Consider the following 14,311-nt stretch of genomic DNA (forward strand, 5'->3'; position numbering starts at 1 on the left):
CTATAAACAAATCAATATAAAAAAGGAAGAAAAATTGGGCTTTCAAGAAAGTCTCAGATGCACTCTTTGGATTTAGATAAAACAGCCTTGGTATTGTGAGGCCCCCCACATTTAGGGATAGAAATAGGCCAGGGTTAAATAATGCAGGGCCTTCTCCCCACAGCACTGCCCTGGCCTTATCATCGTGAATTTGACTGCTGATTAGAAATTAGCAGGGGAGAGGAGGAAATACACATAAAAATTCAAACTTTTACATAAATGTTGATTAAGGGAAGGAATCGCCTAGGTCCTTGGTTTATAATTAGAAGAATGAACTAGCCTTACCAGCCAACGTACATCCAACTTACTCTCTGGACAAATTCTCAAGTCAGGGAAGGTGTATTATAAAATGTGAGTCCCTCTAGCTACTTCAGTCGCCTTGCTCACACTTCTGCCAGATGAAAACATAGGAGACAGAGTAGGGAGAGGACAGCAGAGGCTGGTGCTGCTGAGTCTCTCTTCTCATTCATTCACCCCCTTCTAGGAAAACAGGTGAAAGTTAGACAAGTCACCTGGTGACACTAGTTTCAATTGTGTGCTCTACAATTACAACCACTCTGCATGCCTGGCCGGCTCCTGGAACTCAATCAACCCCTTGATGGGTTCTGAGGGTCTTAGAAAAACCTGTCATTATCAAGATCCTTCTCCTCTGATCTTAACCCTCTTTGTTCACATACTAAGTCACTGATCTTCTCCCCTTCCTTCATCCTCCTATATCAAGACAGAGTAATTTTATTTGAGACATTGTTCTCAATAGTCACAAATCCTTACTGGGAAATCTTTAGACCTCATCCACACAGATGTGATTCACACAAAAACATGGCATTACCATCCTCACATTCTTCCCAAGAATAGTAGTTATCCTTGGCTTTAATTACCCTGGGGGAAAAGAAACATGTTTAAAAATATCACCTCTGGCTTACTTCTAACAGATCATCCTGTCTCTCAGTGATGTAAACATTTATCCACATTTGCACAGTTTTTCCTCTCTAGACCACAGTGTCCAGAAATACACCTGTTGTAAAATATAGGTGCTGTACTCTGTACAATTGGTTTTTTCCATTCTCCCAGACCAAAATCACCAAGTGGATTTGACTCTTTGCCTGTAAATATGCCCCTTTTCAATACTTTAGGTTTTAAAAAATTTACTTCTGGGCTTCCCTGGTGGCGCAGTGGTTGAGAATCTGCCTGCTAATGCAGGGGACACGGGTTCGCGCCCTGGTCTGGGAAGATCCCACATGCCACGGAGCAACTAGGCCCATGAGCCACAACTACTGAGCCTGTGCGTCTGGAGCCTGTGCTCCGCAACAAGAGAGGCCGCGACAGTGAGAGGCCTGCACACCGCGATGAAGAGTGGCCCCTGCTCGCCACAACTAGAGAAAGCCCTCGCACAGAAACGAAGACCCAACACAGCCAAAAATAGATAAATAAATAAGCTTTCATTAAAAAAAAAAAAATTTACTTCTGAGGTTAAGGAATTTGACCAAGATTTACTTTGTGAAAAAGGCCTACTTTCTCACTTGCTCCATTTTATTCTGTTAAACTTGCACCCTCACTACTCCTGTGACATCAAATGTGGGATGTGAGACAAAGAAGCTGAGATAATTTTAATGCATTAGAGCTATGTCCTTGAAACCTTACACTAAAATATTTATGTCCACAACCACCTGTGCTATACTCTAATCTAGTGTATTATTGAAGTCCAAACCAAGGAAATTAACATAATTGTATGAAAAAAACTTTAAGGAAAAAAGTCTCACTTTTGATCTTGAAGGGGAGCAGAACTTGTCACCCCAAAATATGCCACTTTGACATGAGGATTATTTTGAGCTAAAGGCAATCAAAACCCAGCAAATTCAGGAAAAGCTCTTTACCTTCCCCTCAACTGCCTATACCAGGGGCCTATACCAGGAAGAGAACTATTACCAGAGACACCCTTTGACCTAAGCAACTTATCTGCATAACAGGGTAACCTTTGTTTTCTTAACATCACCTCTGCCCTCCCGTGAATGGCCTTTCTCGCCTTTGTATCCCCAGACCCCTACCCTTTTCTTAGCTCATGATGTTATATAAGCCTCAATTACCTGGCTGCCTTTTTAGTCTTCATATCTTTATAGGCTCCTGCATGTACGTAATTTTGTTATTTTCTCCTGTTTATCTCTCTATGTCAATTTAATTATTAGACTAGACAAAGAAACTAGAAAGAAAGAAGGGAAAATGTTTCCACCCCTACAATCTCTACTTTCATGACTTAGATAATACTGTGAACAATAACAACAGAAAAGGACAAAGAGACTCACCCATCATCCAGTTACACAAGGGTAATGTTGCAACCCACCAAGAATGCACCCTGAGAGGAATGCAGAATGAAAAACAGGGTGAGCTACTCTGTGCTTTGTTTAAACGCACCTTTAGATAGATGCATATCTCAGGAAGAATTTCAATGACTGCAGATTCTTGCATCTTCCCATTCATAGGAAAGCACTAAAATCATTAACTTGAGATATCTATTCTTTGAGATTAGCAGTAATCTTTTACCAAGATGTGTGTTTGACTACCATATTTCCTAGCCAAAAGATGAATATATATATATATATATATACTGGTTCTTCCCCCACCTTTTCATAGCAGTTCCTCAGAGCTGTCTTCTGGGCTATAGTCCTCAGTAAGACCCTGAATAAAATTTAAACTCACAACTCTTATGCTGTGTGTCTTCCTGTAAGTCAACAATACTCTGCTCCCCCAGCTCATATATTTATTCACTTTTATTGTTTCAGACAAACCTGGTAAAATATCTTGACATTCGATTTCAGACCTAAGGCAAAACGTTTCATGGTCTGCAACCTCAAATTATTTCCAGACTTTTTGAGATGCTGTTCTCTGTAAATGTTCATACATATAAGTGCAAATAGCGTTTTTCAGAGCAAACATTACTTCTCCAAACTGACTTCTTAAATTTTTTTGTGTGTACCTCATTTAAAATGCACATTTTGTAGGACTTTTGAAGTCAAACTTGTAAGATAGAACACATGAAGGTAACTATCACGTTTATTAGTATAAGTAAAAATTAAATAATGACAAACTGGTGACATTGAATTCTGACCAGAAACAGAGATAATACAAACTTTGGATCTAGTTTGGCTTTCAGATATGATGACTGATTTTATCAGTTTGCCCAGGATTGTCCTTGTTTTCTGATTTCACATTCTGGGAACCCCTCAGTTCTGGGGAAAACCTCAGTTCTGGACCACTGCTCACCTGATTTCCAGAAGAGCTCACAAAACAGCAAAAACAATTTACAGCAGAGGTTCTTAATCATCTACCTTGAGAGCAACAAAAGAAAAACACCAATATGGATAAGCAGACAAACCATTTAAGGCCTACAGTAGTAAAATATGTTGTAGAGTTTGATTATTCAGAAATGTTTATAGTGTCCAAGGATCTCATGTTTCAAGTTGGAAATCACTGATTGTGTAATATGTGTTTATAAGTGGATACTGTTTCAATCAGCAGCATGTATATGTATAGTCAAGAAAAAGGCAAGAAGAAAGAATAAAAAAATTCACAAATTTAAGCAGCTATGGTTCTAAACAGTTGCACGAACACAAAATGAATATGACATTTGGGGCAGCAGTGAGACCAACAATGATTTAAAAATAGAAATAGCCATTTAGTTTAAAAAATGAGACCTGTGTAATATGCAAGCTAAATGAACAATTTTAATCTTAAATTAAATCTTAGAAATGGAAGGTCTTAAACATTTCTGAATGTAATATAACTATGGCCTACTAGCTAAAGTCTGCCAGCATTTCCAGAATGAAATTCTCTCTTTGAAAAAATAATGTAAAATGTTTACAGTTCCAGGTGAAAGGCAGTAAAATCTACCACCCCAAAATATGCCTTTTTGGCATATTGATTATTTTGTGCTGGCTATTTTTAAGAAACAATAGATACAGGTTAAGCTCTGAAAACAAAGTAGAAGTTACCCTTTCAGGAGACATTTACATTTATAAGGGAAATCTCCATTTGTAAGGGTGTCTTCCTCTTGGTACTAGGAAGAGAAGGTTGACTGTAAATCCGTAGAAACTCTTATCAATGCAGAAGGCAATGACTTAAATCTACATAACAACCTTAACCCTGTTCACTGTGCTTTACCTGGTAACCTCCCATGACCCGAATCCCCAAAGCCAGCATCTTCTTTTGTCTTTAGCTTAAGATGGTATTTAAGGTGGTATCTTGGACCATTTCAGGGAGTTGCTCAGTTTTCCTGGGTATCTCCCATGTCTACAGGAACTATACATGTTATTAAACTTCTATTTGTTTTTCACCTTTTGTTACAGGGGATTGGGGGGGCGGTTCTCGGTCAAGAACCTAAAAGGGTAGAGGAAAACAATTATTTTTCTTCCCCCACACAGGCATAGAGTGGGACATTAAGGATGCATCCCAAAGATCTACATCTAGAAGCAATGGAATATAATTTTGATAGGGTTTGAAGGAAGATTTGGCCCAGTTTTCAATAACAGCTGAAACCAAGTCCCTGCGAAAAACGAGTTCCCCTGCCGAGTTTACGATTAACCTCTCTATCTAAAACTTTATTCCCTTTCTTTTCCTGTCCCTGTTCCCCTCAGTATTAATGAGTAACAAAGAAAAGGGGGAACTGAAACTGAGTGGGATCCTGTGGGGCCTTCCTGGGTACAAAAGCCCCTCAGGACTCCCATCTCTTGTTTGTAGAAAAGGCTTTTGTTTTCTAGGCCTTCTCTGCGTTCCAAAGAGCAGACTCAAGCGATTACTAATTAGGGAAGTGAGGGAATGCCGAAACAAAGGAAAAACAATCAAAAAACTATATTTCATGTCAATCCCAATCTCCCAATTTATCCCTCTCCACCCCCTTATCCTCTGGTAACCATAAGTTTGTTTTCTACATCCGTGACTCTACTTCTGGTTTGTAAATAGGTAACTAATAAGAAACTGCTGTATAGCACGGGGAACTCTACTCAATACTCTGTAATGGTCTATATGGGAAAAGAATCTAAAAAAAAAAGTGGATATATGTATGTGTATAACTGATTCAGTTTGCTGTACACCTGAAACTAACACAACATTGTAAATCAACTAGACTCCAATAAAAAAAAAAAAAAAGAAACTACAGTTCAGCAGTAAAACAAAGTCCTAGTTACTCCTCAAGGGATATCTGATGCATATGTTTAGTTGTTCTGCAGAAAATAACAACTCCACTCAGGTGAAGGATAATGACTACATGCTGACCACAAGCACGTAGACCCCAGACTGGTTGAAACCAGAAGGATGATGACTGAGATTCCTGAAACATCACCCTATTACCTCACTGCCAAACAATCAGAATGAAGTCCACGACTGCAACCCTCACCCCAAATGTTGCCTTTAAAAACCCTTTCCTAAATGCCATCAGGGAGCTCCAGTCTTTTGAGCAAGAGCTGCCCTTTCTTCCCTGCTCAGTGCCCTGCATATAAACACTGTGCTTTCCTTCACCCACAACCTGCTGTCGAAGTTCAGTTCAGTAACATAGTTTTGGGTGAATGTCTATGGCAAATTCTCATGGTTTACTCTGAGCTCACACAGATATCAATTAACGGAGACCTGCTCTAACTACTCAACAATGTCCATACACACTTCTCATGTTTCCCTAGTTTGATCTTCTGACTATGTCTAAGTGATCATTTCATATATTTTCCAGTTTTCTCAAACTTCCTGCAGATCCCTGACACCCACCTTACAAAATAAATTTTGCTTTATTTTTCCCAGAAAAAGCTGATGCATTCTGTAAATTCTCAGCCACCTAATTAACAATTTCCTGCATTCACACCTATCCTTCCTCATTCTCTCTTCTTACAGTGAAGTTACTCTTTTCTGAGACAGGCTGCTCAACAAAACCTGGGGGATTCATCACCACCCAAGCCCCAGGGAACTCACGCTACTCATTTTCCCTCTCACACCCTACTGCCTCCTCCCATTAGCAGTTTACTTTCACTTCATTGTACCTCCTTTCTTTTTTATTTTCTTGCCAACAATTTTGCTATTGTACCCTCTTTTATTTTGTTTCTTTTTTAATTATTTGAAATGTACCCTTTGCTCACTAGTCTAATATAAATCTATTTTATTCTAATACAAACCTATCAGATTATATTCTTCACAGTGAAGCTTTATCTGCATCTCACAAATTTTTACATGTAATATTTCTTAATTAAAATATTTTTCTAATTTTCATTAAGATTTCTCTTTTAATGTGTGTGACCATGGCTGTTTAGAAGTATGCTCCTAAATATTCAAATGAATGTGTTTCCTTTTCTCTTTTTCTTATTGATTTCCAACTTAACAGACATCAAAAACATATCTAAATTGTTCATATTTATACAGACACTTATTTTAAAGGCATTTGCATTGAAGAAGCAAAAAAGAATTGTAGGCACGGACCATTAATGAGAAAATATTTCAACTTAAAGGAAAATGACTAGTGTGAGTTTCCTAAATCTGAATGTCCTTCATTGATTCATTGTGGAAGGCAAAATAATCCCCCTCCCAAGATGTCCATGTCCTAATCCCAGAATTTGAGACTATACTACAACACATGGCAAAAGATACTCTGTATATGCCATTAAATTAAAGACAGTGAGATAGAGAGAGTAGCCTGGAGTATCCATAGCAATCCTGTGATTAGAGCAGCCAATCGATTCACATGAACCCTTAAAACAGAGAACATTTCCAAGCTGTGGTCAGAAAGAGAGATGTGATATGTGACAAAGGAGGAAAGGTCAAAGAGATGCAATGCTGCTGTCTTTGGAGATGCAGAAAAGGGACCACAAGTCAAGGAAAGTGGGCAGCCTCTAGAAACTACAAAGGGCAAAGAGACAGATTTTCCCCTAGAGCCTCCTGAAAGAAACACAGCTCTTAGGACTCCTTGATGTTTGCTCAGCAAGACACTCATCAAACTTCTGATCTTCAGAGCCGTAAGAAAACAAAATTCTACAATTTTAAGTCACCAGGTTTGCAGTGGTTTGTTACATCATCAATAGAAAATGAATATGTTTATCTTATTTTTACAGCTTTGATATAATTTATCACATCTTCTGTGAAATCCTCTCTCCTCATAATTTTATGATTTCACATTCCTCTGGTTCCTTCCCTCATTAGGGTAGACTTTCTTCACTGCACTTTGAAAATGGTTCTTCTTTTGCCTATCCAATTAATGTTGGTGCAACTCTGGTAATTTTTCTCTATCCTAGTAAATTTTCCACCTAACTCTTTTCCTTGGTTGTATCCTCTATGTCAGTGCTTCTCAATCAGGGGCAATTTTGACCTCCAGGGGACAGTTGACAATGTCTGGAGACATTTTTATTGTCACAGCTGGAGCGTTTGTGACAGCTAGAGAGAAAAGGCCAGGGATGCTAAGCACCTACAATGCACAGGACAGCTCCCCACAACAACGAATCATTCTGTACAGAATGTCAGTAGTGCCAAGGCTGAGGAACCCTAATCTATATCCACTGATTATGACTAATGACTGCCAAATTCCCGTTTTAACTTAGATCTTTACCCAGAGCTTTAAACAAATATATACAGCCAACTGCTCTACATCTAGAATTGAAATAATAATCTCCTCTCCGAATTTGCTAACGTTTTCACTATTAAAATAAATAGCAACATCATGTTGCCAGTTTCCCAAAATGGTATTTGGGGTATCATTTGTGTCTCCTTTAAATTCTATCATTTCACAAATCCCATTACTTTTTTTTCCCTGAAACTCCATGTAAACTTTGACTTTTCAGAGGCTTCTCATTACTGACAGGGCAAAATCCTCATTTTTTGTAGAATAAGATACTTTCAAGGATCTTATTCTAGTTTATCTTTTCAGCCTCTTATGCCTTACCATTTCTCCTCTTATAGGCATGGAATAAATATTAGTACTATCAACTTAGTAATATCCTCAAGAAATCTTAAATCTAACAAGAGATTTAGGACAAACTTACTGATCCCTAGCATCAAAGACTTACTCAAGTTTAAAAAGATAACTAGCTTCTGGGGTGTATTAGGATATTATGAAAGAATTTAGTGGAAAATGAGATTGGATGGTAATCTTCTTGCTGTCCTGGAATTGGGCCCAATAGGAGTCAGCACTCTCTCCTTCCTACATCTTATCAAAGGCAAACTAGCTGGTTAAGGGCATCTGTTTGTACAACCTGTACTCCTTGCCCTCATCACTATAAGAAGTAAGGAGGAAATTAGAGTGAGAGTGAAAGCTAATCAGCAGAATCAACTGTGGCTTCCCTTAGCTGGGGTTTAGATGCTTACCACTTCCCACCCCACCAAGAAAGGGAGTTGGATTGGAAAAGGATGAGGACGTTGGAGTTAGATCTTATATACTAGGAAACTGGGTAATGGAGAGGCTTTTGAAGGACATTCCAAAATATTTACACCTGTGATCCAAGGAGTATTTAGATTCAGCCGCCCAAAAGAAATGGTGCAATTTCATGCTTGGTTTCAGGAGGAAAAGATTTTGTTTCTTGTCTCTGATGCACACTTCCTACTCCAATACCAGAAGAAGGAGGGAGAGGATGTAAAGAACCTGTCCATCCCCAGGTCCCTCTAGCCAAGGTCAAGGTGGAGTGGGGAAGATGAGATCAGAGGTTTAAAGTGGACCTACTTGCGCTTTTAATTAAATGAAACTGACAGGAAAACTGTGTAATGGTTTAGTGATGATAAAGGATGACTTGATATGCATAAATACATATTATTTGAAAGAGAGATGGGAGAAAAATAATTCTATTTCAAGTTTAATATCACTTCAAGCTCAGAATGTTTAATAGATGACTTAATTTACAATTCTGATATTTAAAATATCTAGAAAAATCACCCTAGAGTACAGTTGGGGGAAAATGCCTGTAAGAATATCTATTCATGAAAAAATATTTGAGGTAGCTAATTTTTACTTTAATCTTTATATTTTTATTCTGCTGTTAAAGAATGTTATGCAGAGATAAACAAAAAAGATTCTTAATCCTATCACTCACAAAACCCAGGCTGACATTAAAATGTATATTGCATGTAAATGGTTAGAAAATACATATAAAAGGCTTTGATATGAAATGCAAATATCCTTTTATCCATTCCCACATCCAGTCTCCTCTGTACATTTTCTCAAAGGTAACCACATTTTTACAAACGTATCCTTCTGATAAAGTGTATACACTGGCATATATAGTATTTACTTGTTTATTTTTGATCAAAAGAATCCCATGATACCATATCAAAACATAGATTTTACTTCATTCATTCTGTTTAACAGCTGACATGTACAGTTATAATTGTTTTAATCACTTCCTAACTAATGGAGATTTAGTATACTCTAGCTTTTTACTATTATGGATAATGCTGCAAAGCATACCCTGTTTGTATATCTTGGCTTCTTTCATGAAATATAGAAGAGTTCCTGTTTCCCAATTTATGTGTCAACACTGAATATCATTAAGATTTTTAAGTAGTTGGCTATTTTTAAATAGCCAATATGATGGGTTAAAATATTATCTATTTGTTATTTTGCCTTACATTACATTTACTTAATTATAAGTGAGAATAAGTTTTTAATATATTTATTAACATTTGTATTTTTTATTCTGTGAAATAATCATGCATGTAACTTATCTATTTTTTCTTTTTTTTTAAATTTATTTATTTTATTTATTTATTTTTGGCTGCTTTGGGTCTTTGTTTCTGTGCGCAGGCTTTCTCTGGTTGTGGCGAGTGGGGGCTACTCTTCACTGGGGTGCACGGGCTTCCCTTGTGGTGGCTTCTCTTGTGGAGGAGCACGGGCTCCAGGTGCGCGGGCTTCAGTAGTTGTGGCTCGCAGGCTCAGTAGTTGTGGCTCACAGGCTCTAGAGCACAGGCTCAGTAGTTGTGGTGCACAGGCTTTGTTGCTCCGCGGCACGTGGGATCTTCCCGGACCAGGGCTTGAACCCATGTCCCCTGCATTGGCAGGCAGATGCTTAGCCACTGCACCACCAGGGAAGTCCTATCTATTTTTTCTATAAAATTTTTAATATTTTTCTCATTAACTTGCATGGAATCACTGTAGCAAGTAAATTTGCTTTTTGCCTGAAATTTGCAATATAGTAATTTTTCACAATGTATGATGTATCATTTAATGTTTTGTTGGTTATGTTTATCATATAAAAGCAGTCAAATTACCTAATATTTTTCTTTATAGATTCTTAGTTTCCTGTATTGTTCAGAATAGCATACCTTACTCCAATAAATAAATTTACTCTTACTTTCTTCTAACAAGTTTATAAATTAAATCTTTACAATTAAAGCTTTACTTTATCTGAAAAATATTTTGGTGTATTGACAAAGACATATATACAATGAAGTGGCTGGTCATTTCTCAATCCTATGTATAGAATAATCCTAGTATTTTCCCACTTGCATGACATGCAACTTAATCATATATAGCATATCCATATTTATTAAGTCAGGAACAAGGCATCAATCCCCAATGTCATCACTGTTGTTTAGCCCTACTCTGCCACTGTTATTTGGCCCTTTTCTAGAAGAAATCGCTGATGTAACTTGACAAGATGCAGAAATAAGAAATATAAAAATTGTAAAGGAGTAGAAAAAAATGTTCACTTTCTCTCAGATAATTTGACTATAATACTAGAAACTTCCCTCATAAAATCAACTGAAAAACTATTCAAAATATAAGAATTTAGTAACTGGCATGGTAATAACATTAGTATTTTTTCAATTGCCTCATTCTCTAAAGCATTGTATTTGTTACCATTGAGTGAGGCTTTTTTTTTTTTTAATTCATGGCATGAACCTTAACTGCCCATGGTATACTGACATATTATATTTCTGTATCATTTAATTCAATTTGCTAATGCAGGCATTCCTTTATCTGAATTAACCCAATTCTGAAAAGGCATTGAATATCAAATTTTTGAATAGCAAGAGCCTTTGTTCTACTATTGTAAAATGTGAAGAATATTTTGTTCCCAGTCTATTTCAAAATCTCAACCAATTTTACCCAAATACCACTTAAACACCCCAAGCACTTCCATAATAACTTACTGAGAATTCCTTCACTGTATAATACATTCAAGACACTAATTACCCAATTATTCAATAATTAAACACATGAAGGGGTATATATGTGGGAGATAAATAAAAAATCTGTTTAGAATGCAATGATAGAACTTTAGATACAAATCATGTTTTGAGTTGATAAGGGAACAATAAAGACTTTGAGACCTAGTGAATGTTCACCTGAATTTATTGCTAGGAAAGGCAGGAAAACTTTAATATAACACAGAGGGGTTAGGCCCTGTGGGATGAAGGTTTCAGGGAAAGAAACTGGTACAAGATTTTTTTTTAAAGGGATACATCCTAAATAACCTTAAATCATGTTAGGCTTGGAATATCAGTTAAGTTGTATGACTGGTTGAATCCAAATGGTCCACTTCAGTCATGCACTGCAAACAGTCACAATTTCACACCTAGGCTGCTTCTCTGCTTTTTGACCAGTTTACTAAGAAGAGCACTTCTATTTCTTATTTCTGATTGCTTATTGCTTTCTATGCTGCAATACCTCATACCTCCAGGCTAGGCTTCTGTACAGTTATCATTTCAGACTTTCTCACCTTTTATCCTATAATACATTCCATATTGTAAGTGAAAACTAAAATATTATAAGAATACCTAATGCACTGTAAGTTGAATTCAATTGGATATGGCATAGGTTCTGGGGTCCTGGGGGCTTCTTTTTTCCCCACCCCTCCCCTCTTTGATTTTCCTCCTATCTTTTGTTTATCTTCTGTGTACATTTAAAACAATAACTCCTGATTTTTAAAGCTCAGCCAGGTAAAACGGGCAAGGGTGATTGTAACAAAGGGGAGTCTCCCCATCATTGTTGCTATGATGTGTGCCTATGATGCTGTCTTAAAGCAAGACCTTCCTTGAGCTTTTGGAGCAGGAGGCCATAGGTGGGAATATTTCAGAGGACAAATGTGATCTAGCAGCCAACCATGCAATAGTTCTGATGGGATTACTCATCAAATTCGTAGAGAGAGATTGAGCAAGATGGCAGAGTAAGAAGACTTGAAACTCACCTTCCTCATGAACAGATCAAAAACATGTCTACATGTGGAACTCCTCTCACTGAAAACTAATGGAAACTGGCAGAAAGACTCCTGTAAAACCAAGACTGTAATAAAGATCCACACATAATTCGGTAGCAGTCAGGTCAGAACTTGTGCTCCTGGGAGGGAACCCAGAGGAGAAAGGACACCGGCAGAGACCTGCCCTGAGGAGTGAGGGGTTAGAGAAACAGGCTGGGTGCCCAGTACTAGGGGTCTACGCTGGGGAGATGAGCCCCCTTGACTGCTTGGCAGACTCCTGGGACCAACAGGAAAGCTGTGAGAAGTCTGGGCTCTGCTCCTGAGGAGCACGTCCATGCTGGCTTGCTCCCAAAAAAGGCAGAGAGGGAGGTCGAGGACAGCTCCAGGGGCTCCTATAACAGCTTCACTGTGTGTCCCAGCCCAAGCCAAGAGAATGCTCCAGCCCCATTTACTCCACATCACAGTGCAGCTCTGGATTTAGGGCTACCACAAATAGGGAGAAAGCTCAGCTGTGAAAAAACAGAGGTGACTTGGTCCCTGAGCAGCATCTGAGTGGGGCAGCAGTGGCTATCGCTGACTCTTACTCAAGCAGCCCAGAACTCTGACAACAGACATCCAGTCTACCATAGCTCACCCCCCCAAATACATGCCAAGCATCCATGCAGGCCCCGCCTGCCCTAAGGTGCAGTTTCACAACAGGGTGGGGGCTGTGGATGCTGAGGGGAGCGATCTACTGTGAGGAAAAAAAGGGACTTGAACCTGAGGCTGCATCTGCATGGAGTAAGGGAAACAATTACTGGTGCCTGCACAGGCAGCTCATTAGAGACAACTTGGACCTCTGTCTGTGGCCACCACAAGTCTAGAGTTCGCATGGGCACATCTTGTTTCAGAATGCCTCCAACTCTGGGGCAAAGATCCCAGTGCTGAGAAAGTGGAAAGCAAACACTCAAAGGGAACAGTCCCAGCTTGGGTCCAACCCTCAGGGCTTCTGCTCCAGCAACTTGAGATGAGATCCCAACACTAATAGGGAAGAGACAGCCACTGAGCAGAGTGGAAGCCCTATCTCACCCAGTCTCACCTCCTGCTGATGTGATAGGTGCTAGCATATCCTGAGGAAATACATGACTTGGGTCAACATGAAATCCAGATCTCCACAGTATGGAGGTTCCTCAAAAAACTAAAAACAGGGTTGCCATATGATCCAGCAATCCCACTCCTGAGCATATATCTGGACAAAACTATTATTCAAAAAGATACATTCACCCCTATGTTCATAGCAGCACTGTTTACAATAGCCAAGACATGGAAACAAACTAAATGTCCATCAGCAGGTGAATGGATAAAGAATGTTTGTATATATATTCAATGGAATATTACTCAGCCATTAAAAAAATTAAATAATGCCATTTGCAGCTACATGGAAGAACCTAGAGATTATCATACTAAATGAAGTAAGTCAGAAAGAGAAAGACAAATACCATATGGTATCACCTATATGTGGAATCTAAAATATGACACAAATGAACTTATCTAAGAAACAGAAACAGACTCACAAACATAGAGAACAGACTTGTGGTTGCCAACGGGGAAGGGGTGCGGGGGAGGGTTGGAATGCGAGTTTGGGACTAGCAGATGCAAGTTATTATATATCAAATGGATAAACAACAAGGTCCTATTGCATAGCACAGGGACCTATATTCGATATCCTGTAATAAACTATAATGGAAAAAAATATGAAAAAGAGCTCAACATTGTAAATCAACTATACCTCAATTAAAAAAAAAACAAAAAACTTCAGATCTCCCACCAAAGGCATTGGGCACACGCAGCCTCTATAGGAATGCTTGCACATAAGAACACCTCTTCAATACAGCAATAGGTAACTGTTTCATCTAAATTCATAGAGGAAAGGAAAATTAAGCAAAATGAAAAGGCAGAGGAATTGGTCTCAACTGAAAGAGCAATAGGAAAATCTCAATAAATAACAAAACAGAAATAAACAATTTACTAGATAAAGAATTCAAAGCATTAGTAATAAAAATGTTAACTGAATTAGGGAAAAGAATCCAGGTACCCAGTGCATATTTAACAAGGAATTAGAATATATAAAAAAGACCCAATGA

Source organism: Balaenoptera ricei, chromosome 3 (genome assembly GCF_028023285.1).
Source record: "Balaenoptera ricei isolate mBalRic1 chromosome 3, mBalRic1.hap2, whole genome shotgun sequence".
NCBI lineage: Eukaryota > Metazoa > Chordata > Mammalia > Artiodactyla > Balaenopteridae > Balaenoptera > Balaenoptera ricei.